A 25,219-nucleotide genomic window follows, 5' to 3' on the forward strand; every position below is an offset into this window, starting at 1 on the left:
CCCTTTTCGAAGATTTGTCATTTGAAGATTTATTCAGGAGATTTTTCCTTTTATGAAGATGTGTTCATGGAGATTTATCTATTGAAGATTTGTTTAGGAGATGGTTTCTTTTTTTCTTTCAAAATGAATGAGGCATGGCTGAATGCCCCTAGTTTAGAAATAGATGCATGGTTTTTGGAATTTTTTTTTTTTTTTTTTGAAAATAATGATGATGATCTCTCTCTCTCTCTCTCTTTTTTTTTTTTTTTTTTTTTTTGAAAATGAATGAGGCACGGTCGAATGCCCCTAGTTCAACAATCAATGTGAATTTTGAAAAATCTTATTGTGGAGGGACTTTCAATAAAGCAAAATTTGAGTAAAACAAGATCAAATTACAAAACTGGGCAAAAGAAGGATTGCTGGAATGATGGGCCAATCAGCACTGTTGGAGTGCTGATTGGCACATCTTGAGCCTTATCCAATTGTCCCGTTTTCAACATTTTTCTAGGACATATGGTAGCATCTAAACTGAAGATTGATGGTGAACGTTGAGTAGATGAAAGATCCATGTTCACCTCCTGCAAAAGATTCTTTCCATAAGCTTGTTAGTAATAATTTATTATAAAAATGTTTTGGGCCAATGCCTCTAGTTTAGACACGTTTGCATAGAAAATTGATGATATGCTTAATGCACAACAGATGCTCCTAGCCTAAATTCACACAAATAAATGTCTTGATTTTGAGTCTTTGAAAAAAATGTTTTTTGAATGATTGTGACCAGGCCTTGGGAAAGGTTGCCTACGTGCCTCTCTCATAGAGGATTAGGTCCAAACGTAGTTCGAACAAAGTTTTGATTTTTTTTTAAATGATTTTTTTTTTTGAAATGATTCCCTTTTTTTTATTTTATTAAAGCAATTTACTTAGAATGAGATATTTTTTAAAATTTTATCTTTTTCAAATGAACAAAAGGTGATCCTTTGAACAACCTCTTTGACCAATCATAATGCTCAATTGTTAATTCAATCTCATTGGCTAGGAAGGATTTGAAATCATTAAAAACATGTAATCAAATTTGCTTCTTCATCTTGAAAATTTTCATATTATGTCCTTAAAGACAATCAAAGAAATGAAATGTGAGGACTCTTGGAAATCCCATATGTTGGGAACAAGCAAGAAAAGGAAAAATCCTAAGTTTGAAGATTTAAAATTTTTTGAGAATTTGGAAATTTTGTTCTCTTGAGAGTTATTTTTTTGTTAGAAGCAAACAAAGGGAGCGTTTGGAGCTTTTTGTTTTTTTTTTTTTAAGTCACTTGAAAATTTGTGAAATTTTGTCTTTTAAAGATATCAGCCAGTGGGGTTTAATAATCTTGAGTAGTTTTCCTTCTTAGTTCAAGAGAAAATATTATCAGAACTAGATGTGTGCTTTCAGTTAGTAGGATTTCAAAGTGGTCTTTATTCAAAGGTTGTAATGTAGGTCAGGTTCAAGTTATTGAAAGGAAAAATATAGGAGGTTCAAAACCCTTATAATATTTCCCCAAGTATGCAATACTTTAAATTCAAGCATTGGAAGATTTTTCCACATCTTCCATCATTGATTTTTTCACTCTTGTTGGGATGTTTTTAAAATGAAGTAAGAGGGAGGGAAATAATTACCCTTTTCATAGTTTGTAATTTTGTTAATATGGTAAAGGTAAATTTGGTAATTCATTTGGTCAAGCATTTTTATGCTCTACTCTCCCTCCAAATCTCTCCAATTTGCGGGGATTAAAAATGAGGGGTTAGAAGCAGTTAGAACCTCTCTAAATCCCTCCCTCTCCTCTCTTAAAAAATATCAAAACAATGTAATTTAACTTACTCTCCCTCCCTCTACTCTACTCTCCATCCATCCAAACAAGCTATTAGAGTTGCTACTAACATTACTGTGGCTTTCCTTTTTGTCTTTTTTGTCCTAGACCCATAGAGTTGGTGTTGATGAGCCATTTGCTTTCGACAACAGAGAGTACTTAAGGAAATTCTACATAGGAAAGGTGCCTTTTTGAAATTATTTCACTTACAATTGGCTAAATTAAATTACTTTTCTTAAAATATGGATGTTCAATCTAATTTTTTCTTACATGCGTCTATTTGGAAAATTTTCATTCTAATATGTTTCTACAATTTTGTTATGCGTTCTTTTATACAGAATCTATTTTTAGATGTGAAGCACCAACAATTCCAAGAGAAGTGAACTACAAACAAGTTTAGTTTGGAGAAAATGGATTAAATGCAAAGTCGGGTTTATGTTAATGCAATGGCCTAAGAGGCCTAGTTATGTTGTAAGCCCATATTGGGTTAACCCTAACTTCTAGTCTTTATATATACCCTGTTAGGGTTCACTATAATAGTTGAATTGAATATACAGTAAAAATGTAGCCGCTAGGGGCTAGGGCTTTATTCTGTGGATGTAGGCCATTAGCCTAAAAACGTAATCCTATGTATTCTCTCTTTCTTATTTTCGCTTTTCTATATTATCTCTATAAAAATCATCTTCATGTATTTTAAGTCATGGCAAGTTTTATTTCATATAATTGTATTTTAAATTTGAAATTTTCATAAAAGATTTGTGCTGTGTTTTATTTTAGATGTATGATAATCTTTTTGTATGGTGATTTGTGACAAGTTTTATTTCAGATAGATGTATTCTAAATTATGAATTTTTAGAAAGAATTGTGACATCTATCTTTTGATGTGTTTACAATCCTATGTGATAGGTTTTTATTTCATGTGCCTCTCACACGTGTGTTTCCATTAGTGTATTAACGGTAGACCAACTAATGTATTAATTTGGTATAGTTGTAAAATTTAAGGAGTAAATTGACCAAAATAGAAGGTTTTTATTTTTTTTTAATTTTTAAAGACCAAAATAGAAGTTCAAAAGATATCATGGCCACTCCTCTAAAATTAAAGGGGTGTATTGACATTTTCCCAAACTTTTCTATCATCATATTGTGTCCGAAACTTAGCAAAATAAAACCAAACTGAGAGGTTGACTGCACAAAAACTGCAGTGAAAGTTAATTCAGCGCAAACGGAAACAAAATAGTAGGAAATGGAAGAAATTATTATCTTTTTGTCGGATTTCAATGGAATTGAGTTTCCTTTTCAGCTCGAGGGAGTACACAGGTGGCCAAATGAGAATCTGAGTAAAATAGAAGTGCAAAAGATTTTTTTAGTGCTGATGGTTGGGGCCCCAATGCTCCATAGTTATGTCATGGTTGTAAAGAACAATGCTTCGGCCTATTTGAACATTAATAATTCTTAAGCTGTATTTGAACTTCAATAATTCTTAAGATGTAAAATGTTTTTCGAATATAATTTTTTTTGGATGAAAATAGTTTTTGAAAAGGAAAATATTTTCAGTTGTTTGGTTGCGTTTAGTAAAATATGCTGGAAAATAGTTTTCAGTGTTTAGTTTGCACGTAAAATTATTATTGGAAAATATGTATATACACCAAAATATATGTCAAATGGTGTCCCGGTTGGAGTTTCTTCTCTCTTTATCTTGGTTTAGGTAAAGGTTGAAAAATAGAAGTGCAAAAGATTTTACATTGAAGTGTAAAATTTTATGGTCCAGTCCACCCAAACACCCTGTCAGGTGTAAAATATTTTTTGAAACGGTTTTTCACTCGAAACAAACACAACCTTGTTTCAAAATGAATCACTACACTCCAAAATTGAGGGTACACCTCATAGATTTCTTCCCATTTTATTTCTTCCTATTTTATGTGGCAGAGCAATAGTGTGAAAGTGAATTAGTTTTGTAAGCGACTCTTCAAAGAGATTAAATTCTATAAGAATGTGGTGTAAAATTCAAATTTTACACTCTAAATTCAACATACCACATCATTTTATCACATATTAAAGAATAAATATAATTACACCCAATTAATTCTAATACCTATCTGAAAATTCAACCAAATTGGAAGTTTATTATCTTCTCAAAAAAAATTAGAAGTTTTATTTAGATGTTATTAAGTGTGGTAGGATGTATAGAGTTTTAAATAAAAAGTCGATGCGCCAATCTCTTATTGAATGGTGTAAAACATGAATTTTACTTTTTTTGGTTTTTTTTGAGAAAGAACATGAATTTAACCAATCTTTACTAAATTTGAACTTTTCTCGGAAAGTATTTGCACACAGCTAAACACAGCCTAAGAATTATTAATGTTCAAATAGGTCGTGTTGGGTTAAATTGAATTGAAGCCTTGCAATTAATTAATTAATTATCCAAGTTAATTAATTGGAACAAATTTCATGCAATAGCATGGTAGCACAAAAAAATCACCAACTAAACTATATGCAGTGGAAAATAAATTTGACACAGGTGATTTGTTTACGAATGGGGAAAATCATCGAGACAAAACCCCACCGGGTGATTTTAAGGTTATCACTTCCAAGAATCCACTATTATCAATCATAAGCGGTTACAAGTACAAGAAATCTTACAAAACCCTTTGGCCTATCCCGAAATACCAACCTACAGTTGAACTCTTAATTTAATACCCAATTAGACTTGTATTGTAACGGCAATCTTTCCGTTCAATACACGAATCACAGTACGTGACTAACCAATGATGCACAAATCCCAATATGTGACTAACTCCAGCAATTTAAAGAGATTGTTGGTTGCAAAGTTCTTCAATTCATCAACGATGAAGATTAGAAAGTTTCTTGGTCACAAAACCTTTGGCGTAAAGATGCAGTAGCTTCTTCAGAGAGAATAATGAATTAGGGCACTTTCTGCATGCGCAATGGCCTTTAAAATAAGCCTTATATATGTCTAAGATTGTGAGGAAAGAAATCCTTTACAAATATTTCAGCATGTGCTGAAAATTAATTCTGGAAGTTTTGATTTCATAAGTCTCGACAGAAACAGTTTGTGTTGAGCTTCTATCGAGCTTCAACATTAAATCTCGATAGAAAGGATTCTATCGAGACTTCTATCGAGCTTTAATGAATAGCTCTTTCTTCATTTGTTTCTTAGTCAGATCTTCATGACTTTAACACTTGACTTGAACTCTTGTTTTTTAGTCAGAAAGTTTCTTGGTCACAAAACCTTTGGCGTAAAGATGCAGTAGCTTTTTCAGAGAGAATAATGAATTAGGGCACTTTCTGCATGCGCAATGGCCTTTAAAATAAGCCTTATATATGTCTAAGATTGTGAGGAAAGAAATCCTTTACAAATATTTCAGCATGTGCTGAAAATTAATTCTGGAAGTTTTGATTTCATAAGTCTCGACAGAAACAGTTTGTGTTGAGCTTCTATCGAGCTTCAACATTAAATCTCGATAGAAAGGATTCTATCGAGACTTCTATCGAGCTTTAATGAATAGCTCTTTCTTCATTTGTTTCTTAGTCAGATCTTCATGACTTTAACACTTGACTTGAACTCTTGTTTTTTAAAGGATTAAACACATTCTAGATATACCCAATTACAAGTAAAGTGTATTTTGTCAAAAAATTAGTCAATTACATAAAATATGTCTTTAATAGGTCGAAGTGACATCACTATGGAGCATGGTCCCCCAACTTATCATTATCCATGTGCCACTGCCAGGGTAATCACTGCTGTAAAGAAGAAAAATGATCTGAAGAATCCGAGGAGAGAAAAGAAGAGGGGAACTAAAAATAAAAAACAAATTTAGAAGAAAGTAAAAAAAAAAAAAAAAAAAAAAGTAGGAAAGGTGGAGAATAAAGTACGGAAAAAAGACAAGACGGAAAAAGACAAAGAAGGAGAAAGAAAACGAGTGAGGCCGGTCAAATTTGAGAAAGGAAATTGTGTCATCACTCTGATTTTCTTATTGCACTCATTTTACTCGATTTTCATTTGGCCACCTGTGTACTCCCTTGAGCAGAAAAGGAAACACAATTATTTGAAATCCGACTGAAAGATGATAATTCCTTCAATTTCCTACTTTTTTATTTCCGTTTGTGCTTTGAATTAGCTTTCATTGCTGTTTTTGTGCAGTCAACCTCTCAGTTTGGTTTTATTTTGCTAAGTTTCAGGCGATTTCTTACTTCTTCGTTTCCGTAACTTCAGTTGCAGTTTTTTTTTTTTAGTCAACCTCAAAGGAAAAAAAAAAAAAAAACCCTCATTTTGGTTTTATTTTGCTAGGTTTCAGACGATTTCTTGCTTCTTTGTCTCTGTAACTTAAATTGCAATTTTTGTGTAAGCAACCTCTCATTTTGGTTTTTTATCAAAAAAGAAAGAAAAAAAAAACCCTCATTTTAGTTTTATTTTCTGGTGATTTTTTACTTCTTTGTTTCCGTAACTTAAATTGCAATTTTTTATAGTCAAAATCTCATTTTGGTTTCTCAAAAAAAAAAAAAAAAAAAAAAAACGCCTCTGTTTGGTTTTATTTTGCTCTGTTTAAGACGATTTCTTACTTCATTGTTTCAGTAACTTCAATTGCAATCTTTGTGTAGTCAACCTCTCCCATTTTGGTTCTATTTCAAAAAGAAAAAAAAAAAAAAAAAAAACTCTCATTTTGGTTTCTAAAAAAAAAAAAAAAATACCTTCATTTTGGTTATATTTTGCTTTGTTTCAAAAGGAAAAGGAGGAAAAGTGAAAAGAGAGAGAGCCAGAAACCTCCAACATTTCACTTAATCTTTGTTGCAGTTTTGTGTTGTCGTCTTGACGGATCGGTTTTACTTTGTTCAACTACCAAAAAAAAAAAAGAGGAAAAGTCCAGCTTTTCACCTCTGCTCTCTGCTCTCATTTGCCATATCAACGATCCTGTTCTGCGAAGTCAAGGGAGTTGAAAGCAACCTACTATATTCTTCTGTTACGGCAAAGAGGTACTTTCATAAATTTATTTTTTGGTATAGTTTGTTGCTATCTTTAGCTTTTCTTAGTTTTCTTAGAAAGACAGGAAAACAAAAGGGGGAAAAAAAGAGAGATAAAGGAACCATATATCATCACTTTCACTTAGCACTTGGTGACTGTCCGGACCGAGTAGAGGAAGTAGAAAACATCCGCTACGGAATAATTTGATAGCCTAAAGAGAGGTACTTCTAAATTTTCTTTTCTTTGTTAGCCTTCTGATTTGATTTTGTTTTGGTTGTAATCGCTGTTCCTAATTTTCTTTAAATTACTTCGCATCTAAAAGAATGAGAATAGGGCTTTGGAAGCAAAAATGGGGAATGTTGAAAAAATCTTAATAATCTTATAAAAAAATCCCATTAAACACACCAATTTTTGGTCAACACTTTGACAATGAAATGTCAAACGTCATTTTATAAAAGGGGAAAAGTTGTTACGGACACATGTTACACTTACGCAAAAAAACAACTAAAATCATTATTAGCTCATATATATCATACATTTACACACAAAGAAAAAAACAACTAAAATCATTATTAGCTCATATATATCATACATTTACACACAAAGAAAAAACCAACTAAAATCGTTATTAGCCCATGTTTATTTGGCCCTTCTTGGGGTCTGTTTGGGATCCATGAATAGTATTAATAATATCAAAAATAAGCTGAATGGTAAAATAAATTGGCAAAAATAATTTTTTTCAAACAGATACTTAATGTAATACTTTTCTTTTAAGTTATGTTTGGTTGGGTGGATTTTGAGAGGATGGAAAAAGATGATTTGGAAATAGTCTAAATAGAGGAGAAAATGAGTAGGAGTAGTTTTTGGTTGGGAGGGGGAGGGTAGACATGGCAAAACGGGTCATAATTTTCTAATCCTACCCGTTTGACCCGCAATCCAATTGACCCATTTAAAAATGACCCGTTTTGACCCGCGATCTGATTGACTCAACCCGAACCTGACCCGACCTGCCTGTTTTGCCATGTATAGCAACGTTGAGTAGATTGAGATTAAGGTGTAATTCTTATAAAATATTTACTTATTATTTTTTATTTAATATGTTCTGTACTCCATTATAGTTTGTCATTCTTTACTTGCACCCTTCATTTGCTCTTCCTACTTTAAATAGATCAAAGATTATACCAAGATTAGCTTCTCGAAAGCTGGAACAAGAGTTGCACCAAATTTGAGTATCAAGTGTTTAGTGGTAATTGGTAAATGGTAACAGTATCACCAGTGAGAATCTAATCACAGTTAAGGAACTCAGAAACAATCGATAGATTGCATCTATTTAAAAAAAAAAAATGTGTTTGAAAAATACGGGTCAACTCGACCCGTCCTGCGACCCGACTCGACCCGATTGACCCGCAAACCCGAATCCGACCCGACCTACCCGTTTTGCCACGTCTAGGCCGGAAGGGGGAGAAAAAAAATGGTGGAGCTCAACTATTTTCTCTTTGGGCCTAACAAAACTTAATCTCCTCAAAATGAGGAGAAAATAGGAGGGAAAATGGGCAGCAAAATATTGGACTAAAATGTCCCTTACCAAGGTTTCTGTTTTTTGGAGCTATTCATTTCTTTTATTTATTTAATTTTTTGTTTTTTAGGCATTATTGGTTTTTTTTTTAATTTTTTTTTTATAATAAAGTGTCCATTAATATATATTTTACGTAAACTACATTTTCTATCATTCCATTTTTCTTCTTAATCAAACCAAAAAAGTTTTATATCCTATTTTTCTACCTCTCCAATTAAAAACAAATGAGGGAAACTAAAATCGCTTTTATCATCCAACTTTTCTATCCCGCCCCATTTTCTATCTACCTACTTTTTCATCTTCCCAACCAAATTGACCCTTATGTAGACACCTTCTTATGATGAACTGAACTTTGTCGCTGAAATTTCAGCTTTAATAATATAATTTTCTCCCAGATTATTTGTTAACCTAATTTTGACGCGTTCTAAATGTGTAAAGCTAGAGTTTTTATTTTTTATTTTGCTTTTGTTTGAGGTGGTGTAAAGATAGAGTTGGTTATAAGTTAAAAGTGTATTTAGCATGTGATAAATATTTGTGACAGCTAAAATCTAAGAAGTTAGTTAGAGAATGATGATGATGTCATGGCGAGGTCACAGATACGTTTTTGGCTATAAATAGCTAAGCATGATCTAGTAAAATTCTTTCTTTTAGTAATTGAATTTCAGATTCCATTGAGATTAGTTTGAGTTTTCGCTCTCTTTCAACAAGTGCTCTCTCTTTAGAAATTAGATCTCTTTCTTGAATGCATCAATTTTTTCCTCTTTCATCACTAGTGATGAACATAAAGTACCTTTGATAAATACAATCTACTCAAACAGAAAATCTAAGGGAAAGTTAGAAATCAGAAATTGAAAAAAAAATGAAATAAAATAAAACTCCATGTAGAAGACCAATCAAATAAGGTACGGAGCAGTAAAGACAATTGATAAATAGATCGTTCAATTTGTTTAGTTACAAAATTGGTTGTAGCCTAAGACTATAGCTTTACTCAATAAAATAAACATTACTACATATTTTGAAAATCTAACAGTTGAATTGCATGTTTTTTATAATCTTAATACACAAGTCAAATTTTGTACCAATCGGATATTATTTACTATATGATTTATAAGCTTATATTTTATGCATAATTTTAAACTATAAAAACTTGCAATTTAAATAATTTATTATAATTTATTAATGACATAGTTATTGATCTTTAATTTTCTAGAAATTTTGCATGCATGGAGGATATAAGAAGAAGATGTAATCTAATGATGGATTTGTCAAAATTCACTTGCAATAAAAAGAAATAGAGTAAGGAACAAATTTTGTAGCTAAATTTTATCCTTCCTCAAATTTGTGTTTGTTTCGCTCCTTCCTTACTAACTATATCATGCATGCATGCATCAAATGCCATACATTTGAGGAATGTTTCCCAAACCAATTTTGCCAACAAAAGAGAAGGAATGCCACCTTATCCAGCAACACCCAATGAATCCCAAAAATCACTCCATAAGGCACGATCATTCTCACAATGGATTTGTTAGAATGTTAATTGATTAAATTCACCATTTCCTTACAACTTAAACTTTTGAGAGAATTCATAATTTAACAGAATCAAAAGGTAATTGACTGTTTTCCCACTGCATCGACACATACAACACCAATTGACTAGTAGTAGATCCCTCTGTTGAGGTTATCAATAGTGATAATCTCACCCCATGCAGCTATCCATAAAAAGAATGCCACCCCCTTGGACCTTAGCACAACAAATACTCTTCCATGGAAATGAATGAGTATGGGTGCCACGGATGCCACTTCCAAAGAGCTAACATTGAAATCTACCCTTAAAACATGTTAAAAATACCATAAGGGGCCAACATCCAAAGCAATAGATCAAATAAAACCAGAAACACAAGAAAATTTTGACAAAAAATAAGTTTCCTAGATCCCAAAGAAAATAAACCCAATCTTGAAAACCCTTAAAATCAAAATCTAAGGAAATCAAAGAAAAGTGAAAGAAATTACCTTTAGAATTGATCAAGAGGATGAATGCAAGTGATTTTGGTTGAGTTTTGATGAAATATGCTATTTTGGGGGGAAGGGAGTCGCAAGAGAGAAAGAGAGGTTCTATAAATTTAAAAACTGTCGAGCCCCTTTAAAAACTATTTTTGGGCATCTTGTGACTTAAATGACTCGTGGTCAAGTCATAGGAGTTTGTCTTGGAGACCAAAAAAAAAAAACTTGATCTTGCAATTGAGTCTTGAATGACTTGCCGGAGCTTTTGTCCAAAATTGAAAAACTTGAGAAAAATGGACTTTAGCATCTCGTGACTTGGGCTACTTATGAGTAACTTGCGAGACACTCATGAAATTACCTAGTCACATGTTTTTCAAACACAAAAACATGAAATTTTTTAAAAACAAACTAAGTACAAAACTTGTAAACGAGTGAAAAAAAAAAATACTTCCAAATACAAACTAAGAAAAAAAAAAATCTTTTTGATTTAACTACAATAGGTTTAGGCGCACACACATCAAATTTAAACACATACAATAACAAAATGAAATAAATATTCATTAAAACTTCAATGAGAGACCTATATCAATAACACGAAATTATGAGAGACCTATATCAAGCACTAAAATGAACGAATATTACCCCTCACAGAAAAATTGACATGGTTATCAAAAAATACATTGATTGAAGGTTTTCATTTACCTTACTTTTTCATACTTTGAACTTGATTTTTCAAAATTTTTGAACAAAGATGCCTTGAATTTACATTTTTATTTCTTTGAAGTGAAAGCCTTTGGATTTGGCATCTAATATTGATAAAACATTTTGCTCCACATTTTTCTAGTCAAAACTAGTTTTCAAAGCGAGGCTCTTGCAGCTCTTTATCTTTTTCGAAGTACATTGTACTCCCATTTCCTAGTCAAACTAGTTTTCGAAGCACGGCTTTTTAAGAGCTTTTCAAAAAGTGTGAGGAGATATATAAGGGCAAGTTTATGACTATGTCAAGATCAAACAAGTCTATTGGACATACGACGTATGACAAGCATGAAGATTGATTTGCCACTATTAAACATAGAGTTCTAGAGTTCACTCACATGCAATATATGTGCATATATAACAAGACTAAGCTCATAAATTTACTAAGCCATTAGTACAAAGGTACTAGGCTAAACATTACATGAGATATGTGCTTAAACATACTTGATCAAACTTTTTGGATTTTTATTTTCACTTGCTATGTGTTTTTGGATTTTTACTCACACATAACAAATGCATTAAAGTAAGATAAAAAACAACTTTAAAAGCAAAATCTTTAAAAGAAACATGCTAAACAAGCATCATGAAAGATAAAAAGTCAATGGAGATAAACAAACATGAACAAGAGCATGAATGTACATGCATGAAACTGTCCCTAAACATGGAAAGAATGAGGAATCATGCATGAGTACCCTTCTTCACCCACATAGCACGGGTTTTGTGAGTGAATGCCTTGCAAGGCATGGGAGTTAGAACTATCAAACCTAGGGGTCAAGCTAGATAGACACGATGCTAGATTTGAAAGCATCTCCACCGCTTGATCAACTAGCATTCCTTGTCCATCTTTTTTAGCTTGCTTTGCTTTTGGTTTCCTTGCTCCACCATCAAAAGCAGTTTGTTGATCGGTTCTCTTGAGAGCATGAAGCTTAAAGCAATTTGGTTGAGTGTGAGCACGTGCATCACAATGGTGATAGAAATGATTTACTTGAGGTCCTCTTTCTTTCTTAGGTAGTGATTTTGCTCTTGCCTTAGGTTTAGCCACAAAAGCTTTGTTTTCAACAACCAGACCTGCTGTATTTGGCTTCTCTACCACGTTAGCTGACACAAATTTTACCCCCCTTTTTGGAATAGCATCAGAACTATTCTATTCGGTGTATCCGATACCGGTCTTGTTAGAAAATGACTTTTGAGAAGTTAAAACTTTGTCAAAATTTTTAGTGGAAATGTGCTTAACTTTCACATCTGCCTCTGTCACTTTTGGTTCAAGAAACTTGATCTTATAGTAGGCATTTGATAACTCAATCTTCATGTCTTCAACTTCACACTTGGAGTTCTTGAGTTGTTCAAGAGTAGAATTGTGATCTTCTTCAAATTTCTTCATCTTCTTGATTGCATTTTTGGCAACTTTAGCATATTTTCAACAATCTTCAAGAAGAGAATCATAAGTTTCACGAAGAGAGTTGTCACCTTCATCGTCAAGATCTTCTTCTTCATCGGAAATCTCAAGAACTTTAACATCGGTGTGAGCAACAAGTTCTTCTTCCAATTCCTCAAGACTTTCCTTGCAATCAACACCCGTAATTGCCATGGACACGGTGTTGTTTCCATCACTATCACACTCATCTTCTAAGTTGGATCTGGAACTTGCAGAGTCACTTAAGGTTGTGGCCAATACTTTTCCTTTGTTTTTTAAGTAGTTTGGGCATTCCCTTTTCAAGTGACCATTTCCTTCACATTCGTAGTGTGTGACTCCTTGAGATGAAGAGGATTCTTTGGAGTTGTTCTACTTTCAATCTTTCTTTTCCTTATCATCCTTCTTGAAATCATTTTTAAAGGACGATGAGCTTCCCTTTTCAAACGATTTCCCATTGTTCTCCAACTTGAGAAATTTTTGAAAGTTCTTGGCAATATATGCTACATCTCAACATCATCATCTTCGGAGGAATTTTCAACCTTCTCATTCATGGTCTTTAGGGCTAGAGACTTCCTTGGTTTGTGAGATGGAAGTGTGAGCTCATAAGTTTGAAGAGACCCAACTAATTCTTGAATATTGATGGTATCTAGATCCTTGCTATCCTCAATGGCAGTTACTTGGGGAATAAAAAATTTCCTATAAAGACCTTAATCCCGTCCTTACAACCTTGTGATCATCAATTCTTTCACCAAGGTTGAGTTTGGAATTAACAATTTCATTTAGTCTTCCATAGAAAGAGTTGAAATACTTGTCCTTACCCATCTTGACTTCCTCAAGTTGGGTGGTGAGAATTTGAAGCTTTGTATCCTTGATCTTCTTAGTTCCCTCATAGGTAGTCTCAAGGATCTTCCAAGTCACCTTAACTGATTGCACATGAAATATCCTGTGAAATTCTTTAGGAGACACACCAAAGAAAATATCATTAACAGCCGTACTATTTGCATTAGCTAAGGCTAGGGTAGCCTTATCCCACTTGGCTTAGGGTTTCTCAGATCTCACCCAACCATCCTTAAGAAAGTCCCAAACACTCTCTCGATGGCACAAAGGAACGCAGGCATGCAAACCTTCCAAAATGCATAGGTATTCCCATCAAAGAAGGGAGGAGCATTAAGAGATTGCAAATAGCCCATGACAATGGGTCAATGATCACACCAAGGTAATGAAACCAACAAAAGGTGTACCTGCCCTAATACCAATTGAAAGCTCGATAGTCAAATTACTAGCTAGTTAAGAACCCCAAATTTTAAATTATGGCTTGATTATTTTAAAGCTACACTAAACAATGCGACATAAACTAGATAAACATACTAATCAACCGAGGCTATCAACATGTGCATGGATAAACATAATTGACAAACAATTAAAAGCACAAAGAGTAAGGGAAAGAGAGTGCAAAAACGAAGATAACACGCGATGTGTTCTCGAAGAGGAAAACCAATGAACTTGGCGGAAAAACCTCCATGCGGCTCAACAAGTTGAAATGATCTACTAGTAAATATGTTGGGAGTATAGGATAATCAAAGAGACCTTTTAGGTCTAATCTACCCAGAGTACTTGAGCCCTTCAAGCTCCAGCTACCAACAGACTTTTTAGAATATTGTCTTTGCTAGTTTTCTGAATCTTGCAATTAAATCCAATTGCTCCTACCAAGAATTGGTATGAACCCAATGCTTCCCAAGTTCACCAAACCGGCTTTCTACACTCGGAAGGGGTGTGGATTGTGTTTGGGCTAAATTCCTCTCATAATATATGAAAATTGAGAGGGAAGAAAGTGAAGAAAAATAAGAGAAATATGTAGAGGATTGATTGATGACAATTGCTAACTCTCCAATGAATTTCTATGGTCTTCTCTCTGAAACTCTCACTTCAAATTCGTGGGTAAGTGGGTGAAGAATAGGAAGAGTCACACTTAAAATCCAGTCACACTTAAAATCCAGTTGTCAGAGCCTTTCGTGAGTCAGTCGCAAGTTGGCCAAGCCACGAGCAAGTTGCGAGGCTCTCTGACATAACAAACATTTGAACTTCCAGCATGTGCTCCTCACATAACCTTTTGCAAGTTGAAGCAGTTGCGAGCCAGTCACGAGCAAGCTGTGAAACTCTTTGGAATGTGTCTTTTATTGATATTGTATTAATCTCAAGTCCAATGGGTATGTTAGGATTACCATTTCTTACTCGAATGAAGGGTTTTTCAGCCAAGGTATGAAGAAAATTGGGCGATATTAATTGCTAAATTAGTCTTTCCCACTAAAGTTGATATGATTTCTTAATTACTAAATTAGTCTTCCCCACCCTTTTTGTGGACTAAAAGGTTTTTGGGTAATCTAAATTTGAAAAAACCTCCCTTATTTTATTTGTGTTTTAAACAATAGTTTTTCAAAGACTTTTACTTTGCTTTTGGAAAGCAAAAGGATTTTTCTTTTAATTCTGACACAAAGAAACAATCCTCTAATATTGAATTGGTAAATTTTGAATTTTCCTGTTTGTTTTCTTATTAAACACCATATGATTTTGTTCACTCTTATATGATCTTGCACTCTGTGCATAGCATGTGCTTGTGTTGTTGTGCAAGTGCAAATGTTTTTTCATGAATTAGTAACTTAATATACTACGTTGTAAAAGTAGTAGAGATTTTTGGGTAAATAGTTTAAGAAGGTTCATATTTTTTTGATTCTCATTAGGGTGCAGTGGCAGATCTATGTGTTTTGTTGTTGTTTTTTTTTTTTAATTTTTAATTTTTATGGTTTTTGCTTTGTTTCCTAGGTTTAGACGGTTTATCTTTGTTTACTGTTAAAAGTTGTAGTCAAAGCTTGAATGTTGTAGTTTAGTCATTTGAGTAATGGAAATTAATCGTATCTTTTATTCTTTTGTCTTTTAAACAAAGAAATAGGTTTTAAAGTTTGTTGAGAGGGTTGATGATTGTCGTTGCAATGGAATAATTTCTTTTAAAATCTAAACCATAAAAGGATCATTAATAATATTCTCAATTTCCCATGCATCACATGGTTTGCGGCTAGTATTGGTAATTCTCAACTTCAAGCATCTAAACATATATTTCATCTTAGTCACATCTCAAGAGTTCCGGCATGAAATCCAATTTACTCTCAGTTCAATGTTGCAAAGATAATCATTGCAGCTTTTAGTTTGATTAGTCCTTGTTCTCTATATAGGACCTTCATTCGGGGAAAATCGTCTATCAGGGCCATAGTAAAGATGGTCTATACCCAATTTGCTTCTATCCATTCAAGTTCAATCATCAACCTCATTCTTCACTGTCCAAAAGCTGCAATTTTTCATCCGTTTCTTCCAAATTCAGTCTTGTGGTGCTTGAGTACCAATTTCTATTTGGCATTCAAGATTAGGACACCCTCATAATAAAATCTTGTTACATGTACTTAATAAATGTTCTTGGCTCCCTCGTGAGACCAATGATTTACAAACTATTACGTGTAAACATTGTATCTGTGCTAAGATGATTCAATTACCTTTTTCTTCATCTACTTCTATATCTACTACACCTTTACAGTTATTTCACAGTGATGTTTGGGGTCCTTCCCCAATAACATCATCTTCTAGTGTTAGGTTCTGTGTGACTCTTATTGATGATTATACCAAGTTCACTTGGTTCTTTCCTGCCAAGTCAAAATCACAAGTGTTGTACACTTTTAATCATTTCAAGAATACCATGGAAAATCTGTTGGGTCATAAACTCAAAACACTAAGAACAGATTGTGGAGGAGAATACACTTCAGTTGCTTTTCAGAACTTCTGTTCTTCTCATGGTATTTTTCAACAGTTCTCGTGTCCTCACAGCCCCCAACAAAATGGGCTGAGAGGAAGCACATACATATAGGTCCAGCACCCAATCCGAATTCCTCTCTCCCCACTTCATTAGTTTTAAGTCTAGTCCCTCATCCTTTTGATTCTCCTTCTTTAACCAGTGTCCCTTGTTCTTCCACTCCATCTATTTTAGGTCCACCTACTTGTTCTATTGAACCTTTGTCTCTGTCCAATGCACATTGCCCCACCGTACCTTCTCTTGCCTCTTCACAATTTATTGATACATCACCTTCACAGCCTCTCTTACCTGACACTTCCTCTGATACACCCACTACTCTTCATCCTATGAAAACCCGGAGCAAGTCAGGAATTCATAAACCTAAGGTTGCTTTCCATGCCAATACTAATCTTGATTATCTAGATGCTGAGCCTCCTTCTTTTAAAGTTGCTAGTACTTTGTCACCTTGGATTGATGCCATGAAAAAAGAGTTTTCTGCTCTTCAAAGATGCACACTTGATCTCTGGTTTCTCCATCCTCTTTGCAAAATGTAGTTGGGTGTAAATGGGTTTACAAGGTGAAGAGAAATTCTGATGGTAGTGTGGCTCGATACAAGGCTCGGTTGGTAGCCAAGGGCTTTCATCAATAGGCTGGGACTATAGAGACATTCAGCCCTGTCATTAAACCTGCAACTGTTGGACTTATTCTTGCTTTAGCAGCTCAGTTTAATTGGCCTCTTCAGCTTGACATTAGCAATGCCTTTCTGAATGGCTACTCCCACTTGTCTATCTCCAATATTTACATTCTCTAATTTTGCTGCAGAATTTGTTGTACTGAATCCCATTTTGTCTTTGGCTGGCCACAACTGTTGCCATTGCTTGGATCTATTAGAGATCTGGGTTCTTGCTCCTCTGAAGGCTTGGTACTACATTGCCTTCCTAGAAAATTGCTTCTCCATCATAGCTGCTCTTTTGTAGGCTTCTGATAGTGTCCACAATGGATACATGCTTAAGGCATCTTGGATTGGAAGCTTCAATCCACTAAGATACCTTGTGATCTGTTGTTCTTCAGTTTCTTGCAAATCAATTCTGGACAAAAGCTCATAAAATTTCTTAGTGTACTTATCAATAGACCCCAATTGTCTTAGATTATGCAGATTCTTATATAGAGACTGCATGTAGTTGAAAGGTAGAAACTGCTTCTCCAAGGCTTTCTTCATCTTGGACCAATCTTGAATCTTTCTTTTTCCCATCCTTGTTTTCTGTATCTGTAATTGCTCCCACCTTGCTGAAGCTCTTCCTTTCAACTTAATTGCCGCTAACTTTACCCTCTTATGGTCAGGAATCTCATGGTATTCAAAGAACCTTTCAACTTGATTAAGCCAGTCAACAAAATCTTTTGCAATCAAGTTGCCATTGAAATTTTTTTCCCATTTCTGTTCAAGCTCTCTTGGCTGGAGCATCATAGGAACATGGCCTTGCCTTTCTTGATTCCTGTTTTGCTGCCTTTGTCTTTGAGCTGGGACAAATGGCTCCTCATTCTCCCCGTCCTCTGAAGCATCATTCTCAGCAACATTATGCCTATCTTGCTAAAATGATCATTCAAGCTCTTGGAATACACTAAAATGTCATCAAAATAAACCACTGTACAGACTCCTAACACGTGCTGCAACATTTGGGTCATCACTCTAATGAAAGTACTTGGAGCATTTGTTAGCCCAAATGGCATCACCAACCATTCAAACAAGCCATGAGGGGTTTTAAACGTTGTCTTCCATTTATCTCCAGGTCTCACTCTAATATGATGATACCCACTCCTCATGTCTATTTTAGAAAATAACTTGGCACTAGATAAACAGTACAACATATCATCTAACCTTGGAATTAGAATCCTATACTTCACAATTATCTTGTTAATAGCCCTACTGTCCAAACACATTCTCCAAGAGCCATCCTTTTTGGCTGTAAGAAGGGTTGGGACAGAACAAGGACTAGTGCTAGGCCTAAGTTATCTTTTAGCCAACAACTCTCCAACTTGTTTTTGAATCTCCTCCTTCTCTAATGGTGTTATTCTATAAGCAGGCCTATTAGGTAATGATTCACCAGGAACCAAATCAATACAATGTTGAATGTCTCTCATGGGAGGTAAATCACAAGGCAATTCAGTAGGAAAGACATCTTCAAATTGCAAGATTAATTGCCTAATATCTACTGGTATATTCATGGTCTAATTCAAGAGCAGATAACAGCTTAAAACACAACTCTTAATTCCAAATTTTCATTCATAAAAGACTTGGTGACTAAGAATGAAGAGTTATGAATAGAGGACTTAGCATTATATTTCTGTTCCTGTGGCAGCAAAGTGAACATCTTGCCATCTTTGACCAAGCTGTAGGAGTTCTTCTTTCCATCGTGTTGTGTCTCTCTATCAAATTGCCAAGGTCTTCCAAGCAAAAGGTGGCAAGCATCCATCTTGACTACATCACAGAATTGCTTCCTTATGGAAAAAGAAACCAAACACTGCTTGTCAACTGTCACTGAGTTCTCTTTCTTGAGCCAAGATAACTTGTAGGGCTAAGGATGATCATTGGTCTTCAATCCTAGCTTGTTAACCACTTCTTGAGAGACCACATTTTCATAAGACCGCCCCATCAAAAATCAGCTTGCATACCCTGTCTTTGATCGAACATGTGGTAGAGAAAATGTTGCTTCTAAGCCATTCTTTCTCATCTTCAAGCTTAGGAGCTAGCAATATCTTCCTAGTCACGAGCATGAGACCTTCTTCCCCTTTAGAATCTTCTCCCAATTCGACTATATCTTCATCTTGGACTGTATCCCTTGCTGGAATTGTGTTCTCAACACAAATTGCATCTTCTTCCATTAACAAGGCTTTATTCCCAGCTTTCACCGAAGAATTCTTGCATTCATTGGCGTTGTAGCCTCTCTCCACATATGTAACATTTGAAGGTCACCCCAAATGTATGATTCAATATCATTCTACTGGGTTTTTTGTTCATCAAACTAAATATGCTCTGGACTTACTCAAGAAATTCAATTCAATATGTCCACTTGTAAGCCTTGTTCCACTCCTTATCCTTCTACTTCTCGGCTTTCTCCTTACCAGGGTGAGCCTTTGTCTGATCCTACTGCTTTTTGAAGTCTTGTTGGTGGTCTTCGGTACCTAGCTTTTACTCGTCTAGACTTGGCTTTTGCTGTTAACCAAACCTGCCAGTTTATCCATAAACCTTCGGATACTCATCTAGTTGCTGCTAAAAGAATCTTGCGATATATTCAAGGCACTATATCTCATGGTATTTGGTTTTGGCCTGGCTCTTTGAGATTACAGGCATACTGTGATGCTGACTGGGCTGGGATCCCATTCCACAACTGGTTACGTTGTTTTTCTGGGTTCTACACCTATTACCTGGGTTTCCAAGAAGCAAAGCACTGTTTCTCGTTCATCTACTGAGGCCGAATATCGCAGTTTAGCTTCTACTACAGCTGAATTGTATTGGCTTCGCATGCTTGAACAAAGCACATAGAGGTTGATTATCATTTTATACGTGAAAAAGTTCTTCATCGTGATGTTGTCATTAACTTTGTTTATAGCTCTGATCAGCTTGCTGACATTCTCACGAAATGCCTTCCTTCCCCTGCTTATACTAGATTACGTTGCAATCTCTTACTTCCTTTTAGGGAGTGAGGGGGGATGTTGAGATAATCTGCACGTGCGATATATATCTAGTCAACAGTCAATACACGTGTAATACTGATCCACATTATGTGGGATCTGTTATTGATGTGATCCGGATTATATGGGATTTGTTAGAGGTAGTTAGAGATAATGTATTTATATAAATACCAGAGTACACAATGTATTATTCGGATTGGAATATACAAGATACAGTTTCTCATTCTCTTTCTCTATCTTTCTCTCTTTCTTCTTTCTAAATCTTCTTTGATTAATCCCTTTCAAATTCTAATCACCCTGCAGAAAACTTGCATGATGTCTTCTTTAATGATGTCCCAATAATTCGGAAAAAATGTCATGGTAAAGCCGTCTGGACCAAGGGCTTTTCCCTGATTCATGCTCTTGACACAGTGTTAGGAATGATAACATAGCAGTTGTTAGGTCCTAAGTCTTCCCATCACACGCTTTCCGTCTTCATCTTGTACTGAATTCCTTCTTAGAGAACTATGTGATGAGGTCATCACATTTTTTAGCTAATGCTTAATAGGTTAGCCTTGAGGCCCTCAACATACTGCACATCATCTAAGACTAGTAGACCAGGAATATCTACAGTACCTTTGCCTAAGAGGTGTGATGTACCACCGTCACCAGAGGTAATAGTGCCTCTACAATCCTCCAATGTCTTAAACAAAGGCTTAGATAATAACGCCTCCTCTACAATTCTCCAACATCTTAAATAGGAACTTGTCAACAGTCTGCCTGGAGCATCCATTATCAAGGTAATATAAACGTGTATCTAGCACCTTCAGTGCAGTGCGTACCACAAGATATAGATGATCTTCCTTTTTCACCCAGACCTTTTTGGTGGAAAGGAGTCTTGTCACCAAAAAAGAAAAAAAAAAGAAAGATTTCTCATTTTCAAGCTCATCACTAAATGTCACATTCACCAACTTCCCTTTTTGATCTCAGGAAGTTTGAACACTCAACTTGAACATGCCCTAATGCAAAACACTCATGACATTTGTTATTTTGATTGCACGTGTTTTTCTTTCTTGGCCTTACAACCCTTTTTATTCGGACTAGTTGCAGACCCGCGTAATGCTCGAGAAAATTTGATATAAATATGTTTTATTGGATAATTATTGAATCAATATATTAGATTGTATATTTTTAACAGTCAATATGTGTTATTTGAAATTATGTTTTATATTAGAAGTTTTTTTGTGGTGTAACAACTAACAAATTAAATATATTTTTATTTGGGTATTATATATAGTGAAATATGTATGAAAATACAATGTAATAAATTTTATATATAAAAAAAATTCTTGTGAGTGTGATAACTATTAGACTAAGTTCTAACTTTGCATACTTTGTTTATTAATATACAGATGTATGTGATTCAACACTTATATGTATTTTCTCCAAAACATAGATCCACGTCTCTTTCTTCCACACTATTGAAACTAAGTGAAAAAATATATAAAGATAACTATGTTGTAGATCATAATCAATAAATCATATATTATAAAGTGGAAATATAAAATAAAATAAAATGCAAAAAGCAAATTTTATTTCATCATATGAACATATGAACAAATCCCGCAATATATAACTCTTCAAATTCATAGACCATATGATTACTTGGATTTTACAGTAAAAAAAGATCATTCCATCCATCATGACATTGCAGTATAGTCTAGATATAATTACATAAAAATCATGATTTTTTTATCATGTTTCATAAACCAAAAATACCATTTATACATCTAATAAAATCTTTAAAAAGTAACACATGAGAATTCTTAATTTGAACAGCTAATTATATTTATATATATATATATATATAGAGAGAGAGAGAGAGGGAGAGAGAGAGAGAGAGAGAGAGAGAAACATATGTTAGTTCTCATTCTCTTAACAGCTAAACTCTGCCTTCTTTTTCTTTCCTCTATGTTCCATCATTTACAATGTAAAGTGTATCAAAGCTTCTATTCTGTGTGAACAGTGAATAAATATTGTGACAAACTAGACATAAGACAACTAACCACGTGTATGGTTAAAATTTTTTCTACTAAAGCAATTGTGTTTGCTGTACCTGTGTAGGCCCTTTGATTGTGAACCATATTCAAGCATTCCCACTTACCCAGGTACAGAGGTACTCTTCTTTTCTTTTTTCAATTCTTTTATTAAATTATATTTATTTGTTATTAAAATAATCAATATATCATATAACATTATATGATATATTGTACTTGATTAAAATATACTATTATTTATCATTTAATTTAATTTATAGATAAAATAATATAACATTTATTTGGTTGTATTTGTATTTTATTAGATGTTTTTTATTCATTGAAGTTTGAATGATTGTTTTTAAATTATTAGTGTGTGTATATATATATATATATATATTTTTATCTTAGTCATTATACTTTGCCCATTTCATAGTTGATTAAAGATATTAATTTTTTTTTTTATCAATTTTGTCTGATGATTGTTTAATTCTAATAAAATACACTTTTTGTGATTATAAAAAAAAAAAAAATACACGTTTTGTAGCATATATTGAATTATAAAGTAATTAACTCGTATATTGATAATTAAATTGTATGTACATTACTATTTTAGATTTTATAGCGAAAAGTTAGTCTGTCAAATTTTATGTTTGGCCCTCCAAAGATAAATTCCTGTCTGCCCCTCCTTTTGCTCCTCCTATCTTTCACGGTTTTAAAGAATCAGAAAACGATATATTTGATGATTCACTTCAAGTATCCATATCAGAAATTACATCTTTAAAACTTGAACGCGACACTAGATGCTTATTAGATACTTCAATAACATCACATCAGTAATGTAGACATTCCCTAGAGAAACAATGGTGCTTACTTTATTGCAATGCAATCTTTCTGATTTTAATTCACTCAGACTCCAAGTACTTTCATTTTTAAAACACAAGGAAATAATAGTTTCATTTTGACACAAGGAAAGTTTTGACACAAGTACTTTCATTTTTATTTGTGTTTTAAACAATAGTTTTCTCAAAGACTTTTTCTTTGCTTTTGGAAAGCAAAAGGATTTTTTCTTTTAATTCTGACACAAGGAAATAATCCTCTAATATTGAATTGGTTTTGAAATTTTCTGTTTGTTTTCTTATTAAACACCAAATGACTTTGTTCACTCTTATATGATCTTCCATTCGGTGCATAGCATGTGCTTGTGTTGCAAGTGCAAATGTTTTTTCTTGAATTAGTAACGTAATATATTAAGTTGTAAAAGTAGCAGAGATTTTTGGGTAAATAGTTTAAGAAGGTTCATATTTTTTTGATTCTCATTAGGGTTCAGTGGAAGATCTATGTGTTTTATTGTTTTTTTTTTTTTTTTTTTTTTGGTTTTAATTTTTTTTTTTTTATGGTTTTTGCTTTTTTTCCTAGGTTTAGATGGTTTATCGTTGTTTACTGTTAAAAGTTGCAGTCAAAGCTTGAATGTTGTAGTTTAGTCATTTGAGTAATGGAAATTAATCGTTTCTTTTAATTATTTTGGCTTTTAAACAGAGAAATAGGTGTTAAAGTTTGTTGAAAAGGTTGATGATGGTCATTGCAATGAATAATTTCTTTTAAAATCTAGACCATAAAATGATCATTAATAATATTCCTAGTTTCTCATGCATTGCATGGGTCTGTGGCTAGTCTATCTATATATATCTAAAAATTGAATTGTAACATTTAATGTTGCTACGTTCCCGTAAAGTCATATCGGCAGCCATGTTATTACCATTCTTTTTCCTGAATTTCTCCTATAATTTTAAAATACTTTTCCTAAATTTTAAAATACTACTAAAAAGAAAATACTTACGTTAATGCTATCCACCATAAAGTCCAAACCCAATCTGAAAAGTCTGTACTCTTTACTCTTTAACGGCAACCCTTTTCTGTCTCTCCTCCTTTTGCTCTACCTGTGTTTCACGATATCAAAACTTCAGCCCTTTAGCTTGCTAACGCCAACTTCTCTCTTCCAAAGACAGTTTCAAAACTTTAGACATTTGGCTTTCTAATCTAATTAGTGATAAATAAATATATATGTAAAAAAATTAGAATAACCAGACATTCAGAATTTTGAGATACATAGCTATTTTAACAATTATCTAATGAATAAAAGGGAAAAAAAATCTAATTTCATACTAACACTGTTAGGGCTTACTTGCCCCACAGCAGCAGTAAGATTGAAGGTAGAAGGCGCCGCATCACCATATAGTTGCAGACATTTTTCTACACAAGTAACTCTCTCTCTCTCTCTCTCTCTCTCTCTCTCTTGCTTTCTTGTCTAACTACTTCTATCTCTGGCATGGTGTCTTAGCTCTCATTCTCTCAACAGCTCAACTTTGCCTTCTTTTTCTTTCCTCTATGTTCTGTCATTTACAGTGTAAAGTGTATCAAAGCCTCTATTCTATGTGAATAGTGAATAAATATTGCAGCAAATTAGACATAAGACAACCACCCGCGTGTATGGTTAAATTTTTTTCTACTAAAGCAATTGTGTTTGTTGTACCTGTGTAGGCCCTTTGATTGTGAAGCATATTCAAGCATTCCCACTTTCCCAGAGGCACTCTTCTTTTCTTTTCTTTTCTTTTTTTTTTTTCATTTTTTTTTTATTATCATATATTTATTTGTTATTAAAATAATCAATATATCATATAACATTATATGATATATTGTACTTGATTAAAATATACCATTCTTTATCATTTAATTTAATTTATAGATAAAATGATATAACATTTATTTGGTTGTGCTTGTATGTTATTAGATGTTTTTTATTCATTGAAGTTTGAATGGTTGTTTTTAAATTATTAATATTTTTTGTTTATCTTACTCATTATACTTTGCCCATTTCATGGTTGATGAAAGATATAAATTTTTTTCTTTTGTGAATTTTGTCTCATGATTGTTTAATTCTAATTAAATACACTTTTTGTAGCATATATTGAATTGTAAAGTACTTAACTAGTATATTGATTATTAAATTGTATGTACATTACTATTTTAGATTTTATAGTGAAAAGTTAATCGTCTAATTTTATGTTCGTCCTCCCCCCCCCCCCCAAAAAAAGATAAATTCTTGTCTCCCCCTCCTTTTGCTCCTC

The 25,219-nt window shown here is 33.5% G+C and overlaps 1 long non-coding RNA gene across 2 annotated transcripts; it reads left to right on the forward strand.

Annotated features, from left to right (window-relative positions):
• The first annotated feature begins 5,743 nt into the window (after positions 1-5,743).
• Positions 5,744-24,855, forward strand: LOC126717617 (uncharacterized). 2 transcript variants are annotated; one of them, XR_007652672.1, is made up of 5 exons: positions 5,744-6,815; positions 6,890-7,025; positions 22,180-22,223; positions 24,288-24,352; positions 24,633-24,855. It is a non-coding gene; the product is annotated as an uncharacterized LOC126717617 (long non-coding RNA). The 2 variants fall into 2 exon arrangements; XR_007652671.1 differs by having other exon boundaries at positions 5,745-6,815; positions 22,180-22,231.
• Positions 24,856-25,219: the final 364 nt, after the last annotated feature.

This window comes from Quercus robur, chromosome 3 (genome assembly GCF_932294415.1).
Source record: "Quercus robur chromosome 3, dhQueRobu3.1, whole genome shotgun sequence".
NCBI lineage: Eukaryota > Viridiplantae > Streptophyta > Magnoliopsida > Fagales > Fagaceae > Quercus > Quercus robur.